The 20,784-nt window shown below is 38.1% G+C and overlaps 1 non-coding gene across 1 annotated transcript; it reads right to left on the bottom strand.

Annotated features, from left to right (window-relative positions):
* Positions 1-20,355: 20,355 nt before the first annotated feature.
* Positions 20,356-20,458, bottom strand: LOC148779600 (U6 spliceosomal RNA). Its single transcript, XR_016046648.1, has one exon. It is a non-coding gene; the product is annotated as a U6 spliceosomal RNA (small nuclear RNA).
* Between the last annotated feature and the right edge of the window lie 326 nt (positions 20,459-20,784).

Raw genomic sequence — 20,784 nt, 5'->3', positions numbered from 1 at the left:
TAGGAGGAGATGATCAATTAGAATGTTTTTGAACTTCAAAATGCTCTTTTTTACTAGATTTTTGAGGTGCACTTACTTCTATAGTATAAACCATAAAGTTAGAGCCTCAAATAAACTTTTTCTTTTGGTGAAAGACTTATTAGTAGTATTTTTCAATTTAAAATTTTAAGATCCACTTTAAAATCAGGAATGTAGTTAGAAAGAAAAAGGTTTTGAATTTGTACACAGTTTAGAATCATGAGTATTTTGATACCCCCTTGGACCAACTTGGAAAAACATAAATAAAAAAGAAAAGCAGAAATAAAAAAACAAAAGATAGAAAATTTCTTTTTTTTTGAGTTTTCTATTTTTTTTATTGTTTTTTTTTTTTTATTTTAATTTTCTGTTCTTTTCATTTTGAATGGTCTAAAAAAAAAGCAGAAAATTCAAAGAACGAAAAGTTATGAACTTTTATTTTGGGTCTTTTTTATAAATTTGAGTTATTGTATTATTAATGAGTATTTCTTTATGGAAAAAGTTTATATAATGATGCAACTTTAAAGTATAGATTTAAAGATGCACATCAAAAATCCATCAGAAAATGTTGTTTTAATGTTGAAAAACCCTCTAATTGATCATCTCGACCTCAAGATGTATGAATATATATACATAAAAAAAAAAGATTTTGAGTCGCATAAATATTGCATCTTGCAATATATTATCTAGATCGTCCATTTTCTAGATTTTCATATGTTTATAGATCTACTTCATTTTAACTATTTTTGGGGCTTAAAATTTTATAATTAGATATGAAAATAGATTTTCAGATAATCCTAGTAATTTTTTACACCAAAATTACATGTTATGATAGAAATTAGAGGTATGCCTTAATTGGATTGTTTAAGGTTGCAACCTTATATAAACCACACCCTTTCTTTATTGGATGAAGAGTTATATATGTTTATAATACTTTAAAAAAAAAAAATTAGATTTTTCATTTTTTTTTTTTCCCCCCCAAATTTTCCTCATTTGACTACTTTTAATTAATTATTTATTTTCCTAGACCGATCCTTCGGCCGGTCCAACCGTACTAGTCCGATCCTGAGAACATTGCTGCTCCCATGGGAGCATATCCAATATGCTGGTCAGAACTATTTAATTTGTGTCCTTTATTTTTTGACTTTCTTTTGATGATTATTTGGGTAATTTTGTAGCCCTGATATATTTCATTTTAAACCTATTGTCATCGATTATAATCAATCTTTTTATTGCGATTTTTCGGTTGATCAACTGGTAGAATGTGGGTATCTTGAAACACTCGAGAGTTATCATGTCGGTATTCTTTAGAATATTTTTGGGTTCCATATGAGAACATGCCTCCAATTGATACCACAGCTGCTAAACTCGAGTAGAAAATGGCAGCCGTAGTGTTGCTTGCACATGCTGCAACCATTGCAGCGATGTCCACTGTCGAGAGACAGACGACCTCGCAACAAGTACTCTGTTGGTGGATGAATATTCCGTGAATCGGTAATCAACACCACTAAGGTCGATTGCCTTAATCGAATCCTCATGAGTCAGAGGGCTTCTTCCAATTGAGAAGCATTTTAAGAGAGATAGAAGAAGCTTATACAATATTATTAGAGTGTCATTGAAGTAACTAACTAGTTTTATTTTTACATACTAGTAGTCACAGCTTGAAAAATTGCAAAATAGGTCACAAATTTGGTCATTCACTAGAGATATGATAAGCCGACATTTCAATATAAGTGTTGAATGTAGTCACACGTCTCTATCATGAATTCATAAGATCGCAATCACTGGAGAAACCCACTTGAAATTAGCCGCCATGAATTATTTAGGGATTATTTTAAGGTAATTTATGTTTCTTTTGAATTATGTCATCGTATACCATCTTAGCAGTCAGTTAATCCTTAACACACAGAGTTCCATAGACAACATAAAAAGGAATTTATATCTAAAATTTATTCATGTAGGAAAATTCTCCCACGTGGATGCTAGGTATCCAAATACTCCATGTATCTCTTCCCGTATCGCAACACTCGCTATAATCTAAAGGAATTTCCCCATGGGATCCCGTATTAACACTGCTAAAGAGTTATTTAACCATCGACATTCATCATCATACAATGCAATAGAATGTGCTTTCGGTGTCATTAAAGCACGATTCTTTATTTGAAAACGGCAACCACTTGCCCCATGGAAACACAAGTGAAAATTGTTGTCCCATGCTGCATCCTTCATAATTTCATTTTGGAAGTGGATGGAATACAGAACATTGAGGTTGAAGAGGAGGAGGATGAGGAGATTGAGGAGACTGAGGATGATAGAAGGTGACGGTAGGACTGAGTTTGAAGACCATGATAATGAGGCTAATGGTTATATTGGGGATGAGCAAAAGACAGTCTCCGCCGGATACCCTTAACGTACATGGATTGCCAACTTTTCAAAGGGAGTGAGATGCGCCGGAGAACTTCAGGAATGCTATTGTGAGACAAATGTGGGAAGATTAATTTGCAAAACCTGTATCTCTATGAAAGATGCCAATGTAACTCATCAAATAGAACAAAAATGGCCTGGTTAACATAAACATGCTATGATGCATTAAAAAAAAAAAAAGGAATGAAATACTTGCACACAGATGGACTTCCAATATCTTGAACGTAAGTTTACCCCTATGCATTTTTTTTTTTTTTTTTTTTTTTTGTTGGATTTTGGTGTTATCCAAGAAATTACATATGTGTTTGCGATGAAAATCTAACAGATCTTCTGATGAAGATATCTCGAATTTTAATACTTTAAACAAATTAAAAAGATGTAAATAAAGTGGTAGAGAAAGTGGGACAGATCGAATTCAGATTTGAGGCCAGATTTGCCTGGAAACGAGCAGATCTACTATCAGATCTGTGGCAAAGCCAATATGATCCAGAACATTAAAATAAGATTTTTAAGACAAGTTAACAAATCAAACATAAATAAAAGAAGCAAAGTAGTAAAAAGAAGAAGAAAGAGAGAGAAATAAATAATACCAAACCCAGCCGGATGGCCCCAGACTCCCGAGTCTTCGAGGGCTCGCCGGTATCAGAAGTGGTCCTCTTTGCCTCTCTGATTCAGATGTTGACCAACAGATCTCCAGTGTAAATAGTTAGATCTAGGGTTGTTATGCCCTAATTCTAGTTTTAATCTAGGGTTTTTGTGGGTCTAGGTTTTCTCAATCTTGAAGGTTAGGACTTTAGGAGACTAGGGCTTTTATCTTTTCTAAGGTTTTCAATCTAGAGATTTTTCTAAAGTTGTCCATCTTTATCGAGGTATGAAGGAGAATTTCCTTAGTTTTCTCCGGGTTTTGTGATATCAATATGAATTCTGAGATTTCTCTAACTTTTAGGGATTTTTCCTAAATTTTTAGGAATTTTCTAAGGGTTTTTCCTATTTTTGGGTAGTTTTCCTAATTTCGAGAATTTCTTAGTTTTTTTTTGTCTCTTTTGTCTCTCCTTTTGGGTTAGGGAGAGGGGGTATTCATATGATTCAAGGGGTGATTTTTCCTAAATTTTTTGAAGTATTTCGAAATTTTTTGGATTTATCTTGAAGTTTAGCTTTATCTAATTAAAGAAAATGCGTTTACTGCATCATCATATGCATTGACTGCTTTATCAGCCCTCGTCTGGGCCTGTTGGGCTCGTTACAACCGGGCCCCAGCCGACAGTTGGGTCTCACAGGGACTAAATTGTCATTTACCATATCTTTTTGTTTGTAGATCTGATTCAGGCGATTCCATTGGAAAGCTCTTAGGCTCTACTTCAAATTAGGATACGATTTGGATAGTTTTGGGGTAATTAAATTGGGTATACTAGGATAATGTGGTCCCAAGGGTTAAAAAAACCATAGAATTTGTCAGATTTAAAATGGGGTGTCTACTGTTGCCCCTCTTTGACACTCCCTGCCCTTTGAGGGACAGGAGAGTGGCAAAGAAGTAGATACTTTGGCGTTCCCTGTTCTTTGAAGAACATGGTGGTTGTACCCTAGATACACCCGATCTTTTACGTCATACGGGGATAAACTGTACCTGCCTCGGCTCTTTTACGTCGCACAAGTTTGAAATTTTTCCATTGAAACAGGGTGGTTGTGCTCTGAATACACCCGACCTTTCACGTCATACGGGGATAGACGATACCTGCCTCAGCTCTTTTATGTTGCACGAGTTTGATATTTTTCTATTGAAACAAGGTGGTTATGCCCTGGATACACCCAACTTTTCATGTCATACGGGAATAGACAGTACCTGTCTCGGCTTTTTTACGTCGCACGAGTTTGACGTCTTTCCATTAAACATTGTAGTTGTGCCCTGAATACAATCAACCTTTCACGTCATACGGGGATAGACGGTACCTGCCCCGGCTCTTTTATGTTGCATGAGTTTGACGTCTTTCCATTGAAACATGGGTGGTTGTGCCCTGAATACACCCGACCTTTCACGTCATACGGCAGTAGACGATATCTGCCTCGGCTCTTTTACGTTGCACGAGTTTGAAGTCTTTCCATTGAAACAGGGTGGTTGTGCTTTAAATACACCTGACCTTTCACGTCATATGGAGGTAGATGATATCTGTCTCGGCTCTTTTACATCGCACGCGTTTGACGTCTTTCTTGTCTCCACTCTTTAACGTCTCACGAGTTTCATGTTTTTCCTGTCTCGACTCTTTAATGTTGTATGAGTTTGACGTTTTTTTTCCTGTCTCGGGTTTTTAATGTCGCACGAGTTTGACACTTATTCTGTCTCTGCTCTTTTACGTCACACGAGTTTGATATTTATCCTGTCTCAACTCTTTAACATCGCACGAGTTTGACGCTTATCATGTATCGGCTCTTTTACGTTGCACGAGTTTGACGTTTATCATGTCTCGGCTCTTTTACATCGCACAGGTTTGACATTTTTTGAATTAGACTTTGGGACATCGTATGCACACACGGGGATGAGCTTGCCTCCTTTCGCCTCAGGGGATCCAGTTGAGAGAAAAACGCTCTCACAAACTAGCCAATATTGTCATTGGCGAAGTTCACCCATCTCTGATATGTGGTAGTTGATAGTTATACTCATACAAGCATGGAGTGCCTGACTAGTTTCAAGCCTTCATAATAGGCATAGGAAGTTGGCTTTGAGAACGAGGCCAGATCGACTAATAGTTTAACCTTTTTTAGTGATGGAGGAAGTCCTTTCTAAAAGAGTTTTTGGAAATTGAGGGTTTTAACAATCAGATTGAAAAAATGCTTTTAAAATGGACAAGTCTTACAGTTTTGCCACATGTGGCCCCTTTGGTGGTCATTTTCTTTATTATATTTTACCCAAAGATGATGAAAGGATTTCCTTGTAGGATCGTGAGAACTTAAAAGTCTCGAAGTTGTCTTTTTACCTTTGGAGCTTTCATCCTGTGCTTCGTGGGTCCATGAAGAGTTCTATGGATTCTTGCTTGGCTTCCATCTTGGAGAGGTCCCGATGTTCTTCCAAGATTTGTCGAAGTCATTTTGGTTTTCCATTCATCTCACGCTCTCGTGTCTCTTTGAGTTGGTTCTGTTGGAAACCCGCAGGGTTTCGGAGGAGTCTTCGTCCTCAGGGTCTGCTTGTGCCATATTGTTGGAACTTACAAGTATTTATTTTTGCTTCAGTTTTTTTTAATCAGAAGCTCCTTCTTGGAGATTTTTTTTTTTTACCCGTAATGCCCTTTCAGGTTTTTACCAAGTCAATTTTTTTTTTTTTTTTTTTTTTTATGCCTTTTTAGGTTTCACCACTCTTTTAAGCTCGTTACGGGTATTATTTTCTAAGATATCGCATTCATGGGGTCTTTGAGCTCTCACCCCTCCTGATTCTTGATCTTGTAAGAATTGCCTGCATGCACTCGGGTGACTATGAATGCCCCCTCCCAATTAGGTTTGAACTTGCCCAAAGGGTATGGGCTTGCAAGAGTGTGAAAGATTTTCTTGAGTACCATGTCCCCTTCTCTAAACTGTCGAGGAACAACTTTACTTTGGTATGCCCTCTCGATTTTACGCTGGTAAGCAACAATATCTTGTGTTGCTCGTAGTTGTTTTTCATCCAAATTAACGAGGGCAGCGATTCATGCTTCGATCTTTTGTTCCTCATCTAAATCTTTATGAATAAGCACTCAGAGAGACGGTATCTCAACTTCAATAGGTAACACTGCTTCCATACCATACATCAATGAGTACGGGGTCATACCAGTAGGAGTCTTCTCAATTGTCCGGTAGGCCCATAGTACGTCATTTAGCTTTTCATGCCAATCTTTGCCACCTTCTATTATTCTGTCTATACTTTTGAAAAGTCCTTTGTTTGTAGCATCTGCTTGTCCATTTCTTTGAGGGTAGTAAGGTGTGGAGAATTTTTGCGTTATCTCAAACTTTTTGCACACCTTACAGAGCTTTTCATTTTTTAGATTGGATCCTTTATCGATAATGATTGATTCAGGAACACCGAACCTGAATACAATATTATTCTTTATGAAACGGGCAAACATGTTGTCCCGTAATTTTGACAAATGATGCGGCCTCTACCAATTTAGTGAAGTATTTTGTAGTCATTAATATAAAACAGTGGCCATTTGAGGCTTTTGGTGAGATCATCCTGATGATATCAAGGCCCCACTTGGCAAAGGGTCATACAGGTGGTGTTGAGTTGAGTGGTACAGACGGTGCATGGATGAGGTCTCCATAAAGCTAACATTTGGGACACCTCTTTACGAACTTTCTACAATCTTCAGCCATGGTGGTCCAGTAATAGCCTTGGAACCTGATTTTTTGAGCTAAGGCGATTGAGCCAAAATGACCTCCTTCATTGTGTAACTCTGTCAGTACTTGGCAAATTTCTGGCTGATCAAAACTTTTTTAGCAGAAGGTCACCTCTTATTAAGAATCCCAAAGAAAACCTTTGAAGGGCTTCTTTATCCTTTTTGGTGGCTCTTTCAGGGTATAACTCATCTTTCAGCGAAGACAAAACATTGTGGAACCATGGTTTTGACTTAATTAGCACATCTGAAGCCATGAGAGACACTTCCCCCATCGTTCTCATTTTCTTGCTTATTTCTTCTTCGATCCTTGGTGGGGAAGGATGTTTGTTCCTGATATAGAATGGCAGCATAGTGATTTCTAGAGGAATATCAACCATTGAAGCAAAGGTCGCAAGGGCATCGGCGAACCGATTATTTTCCCTCGTTACATGCTGAGAGGTAATTTTCTTGAAATATGGGATTATCTTTTCCACCTTTTCTTGATAAGGATTGAACTTTTCTTCTTTCACCTTCCAAATCCCTTGAACTTGGTTTATAACGAGTAAGAAGTCACCAATTACTCGTATTTGTTGGATTTTCATTTCCATGACGTTCTCGAGGCCGACTATCAAGGCTTCAATTCAACAACGTTATTGGTACATGAGAAATTCAATCTGATGGCTGTCTTCTCCGGTGAGCATAATATGATTATTATACCTAACCCGTATTCATTCCTTACACCATCGAAGTATAGCTCTCAAATTGATTCCTCAATTGTGAAGAAGTTCTCATCAGGGATATACGTGTTGACGGGAGTGTTATCTGGCAATGCGTGTTCAGCTAAGTGGTCAGCAATGGCTTGTCATTTGATCAATTTTTTAGTAACATATTTGATCTCGAACTTGCTCAATAGCATTCTCCACTTCGCCAAACGTCCGTTCAGGACTGGTCTCTCCAATAAGTATTTAAGTGAGTCTATTTTTGAGATGAGCTTGACTGAATAAGATAAGACATAGTCTCTTAACTTCTGCATGGCCCACACAAGCGTCAAGCAATGCTTCTCCACATCCGTGTATCTTGTCTCATAATCCACAATAGTCTTGCTGATGTAGCATATCGTTTGTTCTTTTCTATGCTCATTGTATTGTCCTAACATTGCCCCCATGGTCTTGTCTATCACTGATATGTATATGAACAAGGGTTTGTTTGGATTAGGAGGACTAAGGATGGGAGGTTTCGTGAGGTACTCCTTGATTTGATCAAACGCTTCTTGGCACTCATTAACTCATATGAATGGGGAATCTTTATTGAGTAGTCTATTAAACAGCGCGCACTTGTCTGCTAGTTGTGAGATGAAACGCCTTATGGCATGTATACGACCTTGCAGCCCACGAATTTTTCTGACATTCCGGGTAGAGGGTATTTCAGTGATGGCTCGTATTTTGAATGGGTCCACCTCAATGCCTCTTTGGCTTAAACCAAGTAATTTGCAGGATTCAACTCCAAATGCACATTTTTTCGGATTGAGTTTGAGTTGATGTTTCTGGTACCTTTTGAAAATGATTCTCAAGTTGGTGAGATGGTCAGGCCTAGTCTTTGACTTGACCAGAATGTTGTCGACATAGTCTTCCATGATGGTGTGCATTAAGTCGTGGAAGATGCTAGTCATTGCCCGTTGATAAGTTGCCCCTGCATTTTTTAGGTCGAAGGGCATGACTTTACAGCGGTAAGTTCCCATTACATTATGAACGAAGTCTTGGTCTGGTCTTCTTCTTTAATGAAGATCTGTTTGTAACCTGAGAAGTCGTCCATGAATGACAACATCTCATGCCCGACAGTGTCGTCGACCAAGGCATCTATGTTTGGTAATGGAAAATTATCCTTTGGGCATGCATTGTTGAGGTCTCTATAGTCAACACACACTCGGATCCTCCCGTCTTTTTTGGGTATGACCACTATGTTGCCAACCATTCTGAGTAATTGATGGGGGTAATGAACTTTGCTTTGAGCAGCTTGTCGATTGCTTCTTTAATTTTGAGCTCAAGGTGGGTCTTCTGACGTCAGAGTTTTTGCCCTATAGGCTTGACCCATTCATTAAATATTAGGTGATGTTATACCAATGTGGGATCTAGCCCTGGCATATCATCGTATGACCAGGCGAAGACATCGCGATATACCTTGAGAAAGGAAATCATATTTCTCCCTTCTCATGAGATAGGGAGGTTCCAATCTTGGTTAACCATGGGTCCTTCTCAGTTCCTAGGTTTATGTCGATCGTCTCTTCGATGATAGCAGTTGGGTCACCATCAAACCTCTTCTTGAATTGCTCAACATGGGAAGTGAGTTCCTCAGGTTGAGGGATTTCTTCAGACTCTTGGCTCTCTTGATCTTCGTCTTGGTCATCCAATTCATCTTGGGTATTGTGCACTGTTATCGAGCTATCTTGAGTGTTTTCCATTTTTGAAAATTCTTTTTTACTATTATCAGTTTTATCATGTTTTGATTTTTCAATGATTTTTTAATAACACAAGAGGTGTTCCTTATGGGACTCGCGAGAGACATGTTGGGGACTGAACTCGTAGGGTGGTTAGATGGCCACCCTGCGCTTATCCATTTTTTGGCATCGGGACTTGAAGGTTCCGCTGGTATGCTTCCAGCGATTCTCGAGATAGGGGAGTAATCAACCAATTTCGTTCCTAGGTTTGAATCGGTGGATAAGCACGCTTGGTTGTGTTAGAGCCGATTGTGTATACCTTCAAATCCAGGTAAGCAAAAAGGTCTTCAATTCCCATTTATTGTGTGTACTGAGATGTGGAAGAAGAGTTATTCCCCTTTGGGGATTCAAGGATCACCTTAGGCCGTTTTGAAGGATGGGCATCGAGAGGATTGAGGCTTTGACTGCTTCCAGATACAAAGCCCGGATAGCTTGAAGGTTTCATCCAACTTTGCAATAAGTAAGAGAACACCTGAGACCTCTTTGATCTTTGTTTTCAGTTTTGGCTTCGAATGATTCAGAAATTGCCTCTGTTACGCCTTGCCCTTGACTACCCAAGCCTTGGCCTGGTTGGAAGCCTTCGGAGAGGAGCATATGCCAAGCTTCGAGGGACCCAAAACCGTATTGATGTTGACATTGGATAATGTCATCCATCGATGCAGAAGTTTGCAAAATTTGATGAACAGGGTCGTCGACCTCTAGGCGTAAAGTGGCACAATCGGCCTGCTCGAAGGAAGCGAGCAGAATTTCTCTGAGCTTGACTACGACAACTAACTTCCCGTTATGTATATTAGGATTAAGAAAAGCAAGGGGTTCAGCACATACCTTTGCGACGTCGTTTTTAGTTGAAAATTTGAGGCATTGATGGAGTGTAGAGGCGACCACGAGGTTTTCATGCAGCCACAGTCTTCCTAACAACATGTTGAAAGAAGGTTTTATGTTCAAGACAAAACTTTATCACTTGGACGATAGGGCCGACCTTGAGTTTGAGAGGCAGTATGCCTTCAGTTTGTCTTTTGGTTCTGTCGTATGCAACGATAGTTAGTTGACATGGCTCGTAGTCATCCGGGCTTTTTCTATCTACTTCACTGTTTTCATAAGGCATATGTTTAAGGATGCCCCATTATCAACAAGCACTCTTCGTATCTCATATCCTTGTATGAAGACAATGATGTGCAGAGGTTGGATGTGAAATCAATGAACGTTGGCTGGGATGTCATCATCTATGAACATGATTGGTGTTGGTGCCATCAGCTAGTTGATCATTCCGCACAACTCATCCAGCTGTGTGTTGCTCGGGATGTGTGTCTTGGCCATGACCTTCTCGATCTGGGCTCTATGTGCTGGTGAATTGGCAAGTAGCTCCAAGATGGAGATTTGAGCCTAGATCTTTTCGAGATGAGTTGGTAGATCGTAGGTGGTTGTAGATCCTTGAAGTTCCTTATTTGGCTCGTGATCTACGACCCCCACTGGTTATTTGGTTTTTAAGGTATTTCTCATTCTTTCATCGAGAGTATCAGCCATCAATTAAATGGGTTTGAACACTCGGCCTCTTTAGGATAAGGAGTCGACCTCGTCAGCCTGAAGCTCGATAGGGTCAGCCCTAGCAAGAGTAATGGGAGACTTTAGGGTGTTGGCCCCTTGTTTGAAAGATGACGCCTTTTCATTGGTCTTGACCATATCAATCTCTAGTGTGTCATCTTTATCATATCGTTCCCATTTTGGAAGGTTATCAAGGTTTGGAAATGAATGGCTTCCTCTTAGAAGGCTCAAAAGATCTTCTTCGGGTTATTGAAAGTGATTATCACAAGCCAATATGAATTGACTGTGATCATCTTCTTTGTCTCCACACTCAATCATGTGAATGAATCTTTCTGTCATTTATGTCTGGTCCTACCGTCGTCGAGATTGAAGGAGGAACCTCTGCTGGTAGTACCAATAGAGATGTGAGCCACTCTACCCAAGGGTTCATGTTAAGGTTCTTGAGAGAATCAGCTATCGATGGAGGGTAGGGTCCCCCGGGAAGTTTACTTGCTCGCCCTACAAATACAAGTCAGGTGGGAGCAGACGAAGACCCAACCCAATCGTTCTGATCAGACCCATCGATGAAAGCATCGAGGTGCCAGTGTTGAAAAACAGGGTAGAACGAATAGGTTGAACGATCATCCCCCATCATTTCTTCTATCGTTGTGACCATATTTTTAGGGAGAGGATTTGTGAAGATACCCATCTTTTGATAAGGATCTTCGACATGTTGATTTCTAGGTGCGACCGTGATGCCTCCCCTATTGATTAACCCTTGAATCACCCATTTCAAATATATGCAGTTTTGAGTATCATGAGCATGGTTTTGATGCTATTTGCACCACCTGCTCTTATCCGTGACTTGTAATGATGGTTTAGATGGTGGCAGGATATAAACCATATTCTTAGCCAAGAGTAATTCCAACACTTTTTCTAATGGGTCTTTGACATAGGTGAAATTATCCTCTTGCATTTAGTTATTATTTTGAGTGTTGGCTCTAGACTGACCCCTTCGGTTTTGATATCGATTGTTGCATTGAGCAACTGAACCTTAGGCCGATCCGTTAACGACGATCTCATTAACCTGTCCGAAAGCATTCCCCTTGTTTTTGTTCTTATTTTGGAGAGCTATTATCGACTTGTTGTCGGGCTTGGTGCTGAGGGTGTCCCTCTAGCCCTTTCATGTTGCGTTACCCTCTCGATCATGGAGTCCAAAGAGTGGGGGATAAGACCTTAGCTGAAGAAGGTCCTGTACTTGGGAGCAGCATTCTCTAAGACTATGGAGATCTTGGCTGGGTCTGTAAGTAGACATTCTATGACCCGCATTGCCGCGTCGAAGAATCGATCAATGAAATTCTCGAATGATTCTCCTAAGTTTTGTTTTGTTGCACTGAGTTCGCTCAGGGAGAGAGGTCTTGGTGTCGACCGACGGTACTGAGAGACAAATAGGTTGAACATTTCGTCTAGAGTGATGTGTGATCGAGCGAACATTGTTCTTCGATGCCAATTAAAGCCCTCATCAGTCAATGTTTGTGAAATGATGGCCTTCAGGTGGTTAGGCTTGTCTTGCAAAGCTCGAACGGATAGGAGGTACGTGTTGACATGAGTATCTGGATCGCTCTTCCCATTGAACTCGTTTCTAAATTCTGGGATGACAAATCCCAGGAGAAGGTCTTCCATGCCTCAAAGAGTCTCATGAACATAGGCCTTCGGGAGTAGAATTTCATGCATGCCCATTCTTACAAGCATATCCTGCATTGCTTTTAAGGTGCCCTCTTGTTGAGTATTTGGCATGGCAGTAGGTCCACTGGTTGGTGGGTTCCCAAGCGTAGACTGATAAGTTGAAACTTGAGGTTTATGTTGGCCTGCATGGGTCTGAGATTGATGAGCCGCAGTCACCGAGGCAGTTTGATATATTGGTACTTGAGGGGCGTACTGACCCATAGGTGTCGCCATTGGTTGCGAAAATTGCACAGTTTGTTGGACCGGATGAACCAGAGGGACCGATTGAAGAATCAGCTGACTCGGCTGTGTTAAGGGTTGACCTATACCACTAACTTGGTTTACGATCAACCCGTAAGCTGGGGCATGAACAGTGTAACCTAAGTCAACTAGACTTTTGAGGGCAGCTTGGACGCCTATCTCACCTAAGGGTTGGTTCGAGTTCACACCTCTGCTTCGTACGGTGTTTCAGGACATCATGAGCTATACTATGGTGGCTCAAGGTTTGGTTAGATCCCCTAGACCTAAGTGGGTCTTGGTTTTGAGATCATTGCACCTCAAAGTTATCTTGGTTTGAGTTGCGGGAATTGGCTTTAGATGTTGCATGAATTTTTTCCCTCACTCGACTTCTACTTTGGTTGCCTAAAATCCCCTGTAGGACGACTCCTGGTCGGAATCCCTAACTATTCAAGGTTTTTTGGGCGGAGCCGACTTTTCGAGCTACATAGATCTCAGGATTAGGAGTGGATGCTTGGGACTCTACCTCTAATTGAAGACTTGGGCATTGGATAATGGATTATCTTGATGTCTGTCGATAACTCCAAGGAATTGTTGCATACTGGTCTTTAGGTTTGGGCAGGTTAGGCTTAGAGTCGGCTGTGGAGCAGTCATCATGGTCGCCTTGAGTGACTGACATGGTGATTGCTTTTGGTTGGATTCTAAAATCTAGACTTAGGTAAAATCTAAACTCGACGACCTAGGGCAAACCTAGCCTGACACTAGGGGCAAAACCTTAGATATGACCTAAGCTAAGACTAGACTGGAACCTAGACTTACTAGACTCAATGGATTTTGGTTAAGACCCTGAACTAGGGTAAGCCTAGTCTAGCTCTAGAGGCAAGTCTTAAGCTTAGACCTATGCTAGAACCTAGACTAAGATTTAGACTAGATGGTGAACGAGTCTCGGCTCAGACCAAGAGTGGGTCTAGGTTTGGAGGGGTAAGCAACCCTAATGTTTATTTTTTTATTTTTTTATATTTTTAATTTTGATGAGACATAGTTAAACTAAATATTGTGAAAGCAGGAGAAATATGATTTCAGTCCAAATTAACAAACTAAAATAAAATAAAATAAAAATGGCAGAAACAAAACAGATCTATTTGAAGCAAAATATTTTTTTATATTTTTATTTTAGGTAAAAAAATTGGTTAACAAGGAGCCAAAAATCCTTGGAATGGCCCTGTGGGTCCTAGAATTTTCTGAGGCACTTGCAGTTGGGCGACGGGTGGTGTCGCCCAGGCGGCACTAGTGGTGTCGCCCTTGCAGGGTGGGCAACAAGGCTGGTATTGCCCAAAAAATATTTTTTTATATATTTTTATCTTGTTAACCTTGATCAACTAAGACTACTTTAAACTTGGAAGAAGCAGAAAATAAAAATATTTATGATGAAATAAACTAAAATAAAGTAAAATAGAAAAGCTTAGATTGAACTGAAAAATATTTTTTTGTATTTTTAAAAATTTTATTTTGATTTGAAGTTTTTTTTGCAGTCACAAAAGGGGCCCTAGAACAGATCCACAAAGTTCCAGAGGTTTCTAAGACCTTTGAATTTAAGCGACACTGGGAGTGTCGCCTAGAAAAAGCAGGGTTTTGGAGCACCAAAACCCTATATTCTGGTTACAGCCGACTTTTGGGACATTTTGTGACTAAAAACAGTAAAAAACAATGAATAAAAATCATATTTTGAAGCTTGGATCAAGCTCGAAATAGCCACACGGTGGGCGTCAAACTATTTACGATGAAAATCTGACAGATCTTCCGATGAAGATCTCTCGAATTTTAACAACTTAAACTAATTAAAAATATCCAAATAAAGTGGTAGAGAAAGTAAGACAGATAGAATTCAGATCGACTACCAGATTTGCCCGGAAACAAGCAGATCTACTCTTAGATTTGTGGCAGAGCCAGCATGATCCAGAGCATTAAAATACCATGTTTAAGACAAGTTAACATATAAAAAATAAATAAAATAAACAAAACAGTAAAAGGAAGAAGAAAGAGAGAGGAAAAAATAATACAAAACGGGCCCGATGGCCCGAGATTTACGAGCCTTCGAGGGCTCGCCCGTATTAGACCCGGTCCTCGTTGCCTCTCTGATGCGAATGTTGACCATAAGATCTTTGGTGTAAAGTGTTATTAAATCTAGGATTGTTGTACCTTAATTCTTGTTTTAATATAAGGTTTTTGTGCCCTAAGTCTAGATTTTCTCAGTCTTGGGGGTTAGGACTTCAGGAGACTACAGTTTCTATCTTCTCTAGGGTTTTCAATCTAGAGATTTTTTTAAAGTTGTCGGTCTTTCTCGGGGTCTAGAGGAGAATTGCTTTAGTTTTCTAAGGGTTTTATGATCTCAATATGAATTCTGAGCTTTTCTTTAATTTTTTTGAATTTTTGAGATTTTTTCTAAATTTTTAAGAATTTTCTAAGGGTTTTTCCTATTTTTATAATTTTTTTGGTAGTTTTCTAAATTTTGAGAATTTCTAAAGTTTTTTTTTTTTTGTCTCTTTTTCTCTCTCCTTTTGGGTTAGGGAGAGGGGGTATTTATATGATTCCATTGGTGATATTTACTAAAGAAATTTGGAGTTTTTTTTAGAATTTTTGTGGATTTATCGTGAAGTTTTAGCCTTATCTAATTAAATAAAACAAATTTACTGCATCATCATATGCGTTGACTGTGTTATTAGCCGGCGTCTGGGCCTATCGGGTCTGTTATAGATCGGCCCGCAACCCGACAATTGGGTCCCACAGGGACTAAATTATCATTTGTTATATCTTTTTATCCATAAGTCCGATTCAGACGATTCTTGGACCGTTAGAAAGCTTTTTAGCTCTACGTCAAATTGTGATAGGATTTGGATAGTTTTGGATAATTAAATTGGGTCTACTAGGATAATGTGGTCCTAATAGTTTAGAAAACCATAGAATTTGCCAGATTTAAAATGAGGTGTCTACAATATGGGATTGAGGTATCCTTATATTATGTGGGATTGAGATATTTCCTTACTATGAGATATTGATATTGATATTTGATAAGTTTCTTAAATGAAATACAAATCCAAAAAGGATTATGGCTCTTGGATATATCTTTTGGCCTTTTTAGATATATGTAACATAAATAGGAAGTTTTGTATTTAGTGTAAAATCCTAACTTGATATATATGAGATGAAAGTTTAGATAATTTGTGTGCCTTATTTAGGTCACCATATGGGACTGGTGGTTCCTCTAATGAGAGCGAGGCAAATGACTCCTATGGATAAGATGCAAGGTAAGGCTTCATCTTAGAGAGAAAATAGCTTTCTATAAAGAGAAACATTGTGATGGTACCTCTTGTAGACTCCCAAAAATTGAGAGCCTTTTTCTTATAAAGAAACGGTTCCCATGGATATTTTGAGTGGTTCCCCTTTTAGTGAGATAAAGTCTTATATGCTTTAGTTATGATATCTTCCTAGACCACTATGAAGATTTTGGGTGGTTCATGTTGTGCACGAAAGCTCTAAACTCGATGGGTTAATATTTGGCAATAAAGTATGAGAATAAACTCGATGAGTTAATATTTCGCAATAAAGTATGAGAATAAACTCGATGGGTTAATATTTAGCAAATAAAGTATGAGAAATAAAGCATAAAACACAATATTTATGTAGTTCACCTCAAAAGGCTACATCTATGGGCACGACAAACATAAATCCAATATACCAATAAAATTTACATCAAACATTTTTAGAACAAACTTTGACAAAAAACTCAAGTCGAGCAAACCCTTTTAAAGTATTATCCATTCATTCTCTTTATTTTGGCAATATCGACAATACCTGATAGAAACACGAGAACAACAAGAAATTGACTTTCTCTCTTACTAAAAGTGAAATAACCCAAAATCTTTATGGGAACCGCATCTGTACATGGACCCAACATTTTACTCAGTAGGAGTCTTCAGGAGGCATCATCAATGTTTCTCTCCATAGGAAGCTCTATTCTCTCTAAGAGGAAATTATATCTTATGCACAGTAGGCTCTATATCCCTCTCTCTCTTGAGGAACCACCATTCCCATATGGTAACCCAAATAGGGCACACGAATTCTATACACTTAAGATTAGGAGTCCATAGTAAATATGAAACTTAAGATTAAGAGTCCATAGTAAATATGAAACTTCCTATTGATGCTACATATATCTCAAAACCACGAGATGAATCCAAGAGTCCTAATTTTTTTGGATTTTTATTTTTTTTAGGAAATTTATCAATATAAATCTCAATTCTACAAAATATAAGAATATCTCAATCCCACAAAATATGAGATTTCCTTATGTTGGTGATTTTAGATAGCACCAAATCCAACCTTTCCTCTTTTAGTGAGATAAAGTATTATTTACTCTAGTTATGGTCTCTTCCTAGAAAGTGATCTAGTTATAGAAGTATGGTCTCTTCCTAGACAGTGGTCTAGATCTGGAAGTATGGTTTCATCCTAGATAGTGGTCTAGTTATGGAAGTATGGTCTCTTCCTAGACGGTGGTCTAGTTATGGAAATATGGTCTCTTCTTAGACATTGGTCTAGTTATGGAATAGAGATGAGTGGTGCGGTTTGGGAGATTAAGTTTAAAAGGGTTTGCTCGACTTAGTTTTTTGTCAAGGTTTAGAGAGGTAACTATTTGTTCCAAAATCTTTGATGTAGTTTTCATTGGTACAGTGGATTTCAGTTTGTCGTGCCCGTGGATGTAGCCTTTTGGAGGTGAGCCATATAAATCTTTGTATTATTGAAGTGTGTGTTTCATGTTTTATTTCTCGTATTTTATTTCTCAAAAATTAACTCATCTGGTTTAGAGCTTCCACTATTGCTGTTTTATTTCTCATACTTTATTTGCTAAAAATCAACTCATTAGGTTTATAAAGCTTTCGCGCACAACACTTTTCAGATATAGCAAGGCCGATGGACAGACTATTGGAGAGAATCAACCAAAAGACATGAGTGTGTCTTTTCATGATTTATGAGATTGCATAGAGATATAAATCGAAACTCTTTTACGACTGGACTTCCATTATCCAATTTCATCGTTGTTATCATTGTAGTTGGGTTAATATATATTTATATTTTATGGGAGGAAATTATTGACGATGTCGTTTGTTGGCTTATACAGATTGAGAGAGAGAAAGAGAGAGAGAGAGAGGGAGGGGTTTGAATGCTCTATAATGAGATACTTTGGAGACATGATTTTCATTCATTTATTTTTCTATAATTTGCCCTTTTTTCAAGTGGATTATATGCAATAAACAGTAGAAGTTATGATAATTTTTCTCTTCATCAAAAAGTTATAAATATCGATTCCCCTTCCTAACTAGTACAACATTAAGGGAGAAAAGGAAAATATTTATTTAAAGGTGCGGTTTCTATAAGGTTGCAACCTTAAGGTTGCAACCTTAAACAATCCAATTAAGGCGCACCTCCAAATTTTATCATAATATATAATTTTGGTGTAAAAAATTATTAGGATTATCTGAAAATCTATTTTTTTATCTAATTATAAAAATTTAAGCTCCCAAAATGGTCAAAATCAAGTAGATCTATAAATATATGAAAATCTTGAAAATGGACGGTCTAGATAATGTGTTGTAAAATGAATTATTTCCGAGACTCAAAATCTTTTTTTTTGAAATATTCATGCATCTTTATGTCGAGATGAACAACTAGAGGGTTTTTCAACATTAAAACGACCTTCTCCAAAGGATTTTTGAGGTGCATCCGTATTTTTACATTTAAAAGTCGCAACCTTATATAAACGTTTTCCTTTATTTAATTGCCCTGATAATAAGCTGCAAAACAAAGTTTCTAAAAAAACAAGTGAGCCAGTAGAATTGTATAAACATGGTTCGATTCAAGACCTATCCAAACAACATTAAGCAAAAAAACAATTTTGGTAAAATATACATTTTCCAAAATCATGATTTGAGCCAAAATCTGACTTTGTGTAAGTAGAGATCTAAACGACTCATTAATGATTTCAAACCCTGAATAATGATCCTAAAAATGATACCAGTGGTACTTTCACCGTCAACTCAAGTCATTATATGAACACATATATAGAGACCATTACATAGAGGACAGTAAAACAATAACAAGTTCTGGAAGTGTAAGATACCAAACAAAATAAGAGGACAATAAAACAATAAACAAGTTCTGGAAGTGTAAGATACCAAACAGAATAAGAGGACAGTAAAAGAATAAACAAGTTCTGGAAGTGTAAGATACCAAACAGAATAAGAGGACAGTAAAACAATAAACAAGTTCTGGAAGTGTAAGATACCAAACAGAATAAGAGGACAGTAAAACAGTAAACAAGTTCTGGAAGTGTAAGATACCAAACAGAATAAGAGGACAGTAAAACAATAAACAAGAGGACCGTAAAGCAGTAAACAAGTAATGGAAGTGTAAGATACCAAACAGAATAAGAGGTTAGTAAAACAATGACCAAGATCTGGAAGTGTAAGATACCAAACAGAATAAGAGCCTTCATGAAGGTATTGGAAGTGTAAGATACCAAACACAATAAGAGCTGTCGTGTGGTTATTAGATTATAAAAAGACTCCCAATCTTTATTAAGGAGCTCTTATACTTTCAGTAGAGAAGACCCAAGTGATCAAATGCCTGGTTACCACCTTTAGAAGAATGGGTGAAACGAAATTTCGATGGAAGTGTTCTAGGGCAGGATCAAGTATTGGGATATGAGGGCTATTGTGGGACTCTAATGGACTCACCCAATGGTCATATAAAGGTCGATTGCATCAATGTGGTATTAATAAAGTAGAGTTGTGGGCTTTAAAGATTGGTGTGTCCAACCTAGACCCTAGCCATTTGCACCTGATTATCGAAGGGGATTCAATTAATGTAATTTCATAGTTCAAAGACCCTGCTAGTACCCCTATTTTTTGGAGCACAATTTTGGATGAAATTTTAATTTGTCTTCATGGGACAGAGGTGCTCTTCTATCGTGTTCACAAGCTTCTATCGTGTTCACAAGCTTCTATCATGTTCACAAGGATCGCAGTGGAGAGGCCGACACACTGGCTAAAGAGGCTACTGTGTTTTAGTTTTATAATCTTCTCTTAGGGCCATCTTGTAGCCCCTCCACTATCTCTCTTCCTCCCAGTCCTCTCCTCTTCTTTACCTTTTTGTTTTTTTTCCTTGTCTTTCTATTCCTATCTTTTCTTTCTTACTTACTATACTGCTATTGTACTTCTTCATTATTTAAGTAAAACTTACTTTTTTTTGGATACGTCAGTGGTGCACAACCCATTTTTCATTGACAAGAATAAGACAAAATACAACTCATATTTTAACAGCCCCACTATAAAGAACTTGTGAGACAGAAAGAAGTAAAGGGAAATTAAGAAAATTTAGCGATCTAGCACACCAAACATTTGCAGCAGATAAAATTGTAGCTTTTTTGACAAGCGAGTCAGCCACCATATTGGCCTCACGATAGATATGAGATAGAAATCATATTTGGTTGTTGACCTTATACCGGCAATTAGTAACTATGATATGGATAGACCACGACGCCTTACAAAAAATTTGGACTATTTCTCGATTTGTGCAAGTTATCATTGCACAGGAGCATGCTAATCTTCTCTATATCATTCCTATTTATCGGAGGTGTCCGAAGAGACTCAATAAAACTTAATGTAAAAAAAATAAAAAATTCCCGAAAAAAAAGAGAGATGCATCAGGTTCTTCGTCATTCCCACCGGCACCATCATACATACAACCGTTTTTGCTCAAGTCAAGAGAGAGAGAGAGCTTACTTTTTGTCAAGAGAGATAAATATTAATTAATGTGTTCAAAAGCTTAGGTAACGTGGAGTTAGTGCCTTAGTGGGCATCAACCAAACAATTGATATTCTTGCATTAAGTGCACCTCCACCGAATATTTGACTAGGGACATTATCAAATTTGAGAGCATAATTTTAATGGGGCAAGTGTATAGTGGTCCTGCATG

Source organism: Amborella trichopoda, chromosome 12, assembly GCF_054954075.1.
Source record: "Amborella trichopoda isolate Santa Cruz 75 chromosome 12, AtrichopodaSantaCruz75HAP2 v2.0, whole genome shotgun sequence".
NCBI lineage: Eukaryota > Viridiplantae > Streptophyta > Magnoliopsida > Amborellales > Amborellaceae > Amborella > Amborella trichopoda.
This window is presented reverse-complemented; position numbering and strand designations above follow the sequence as displayed.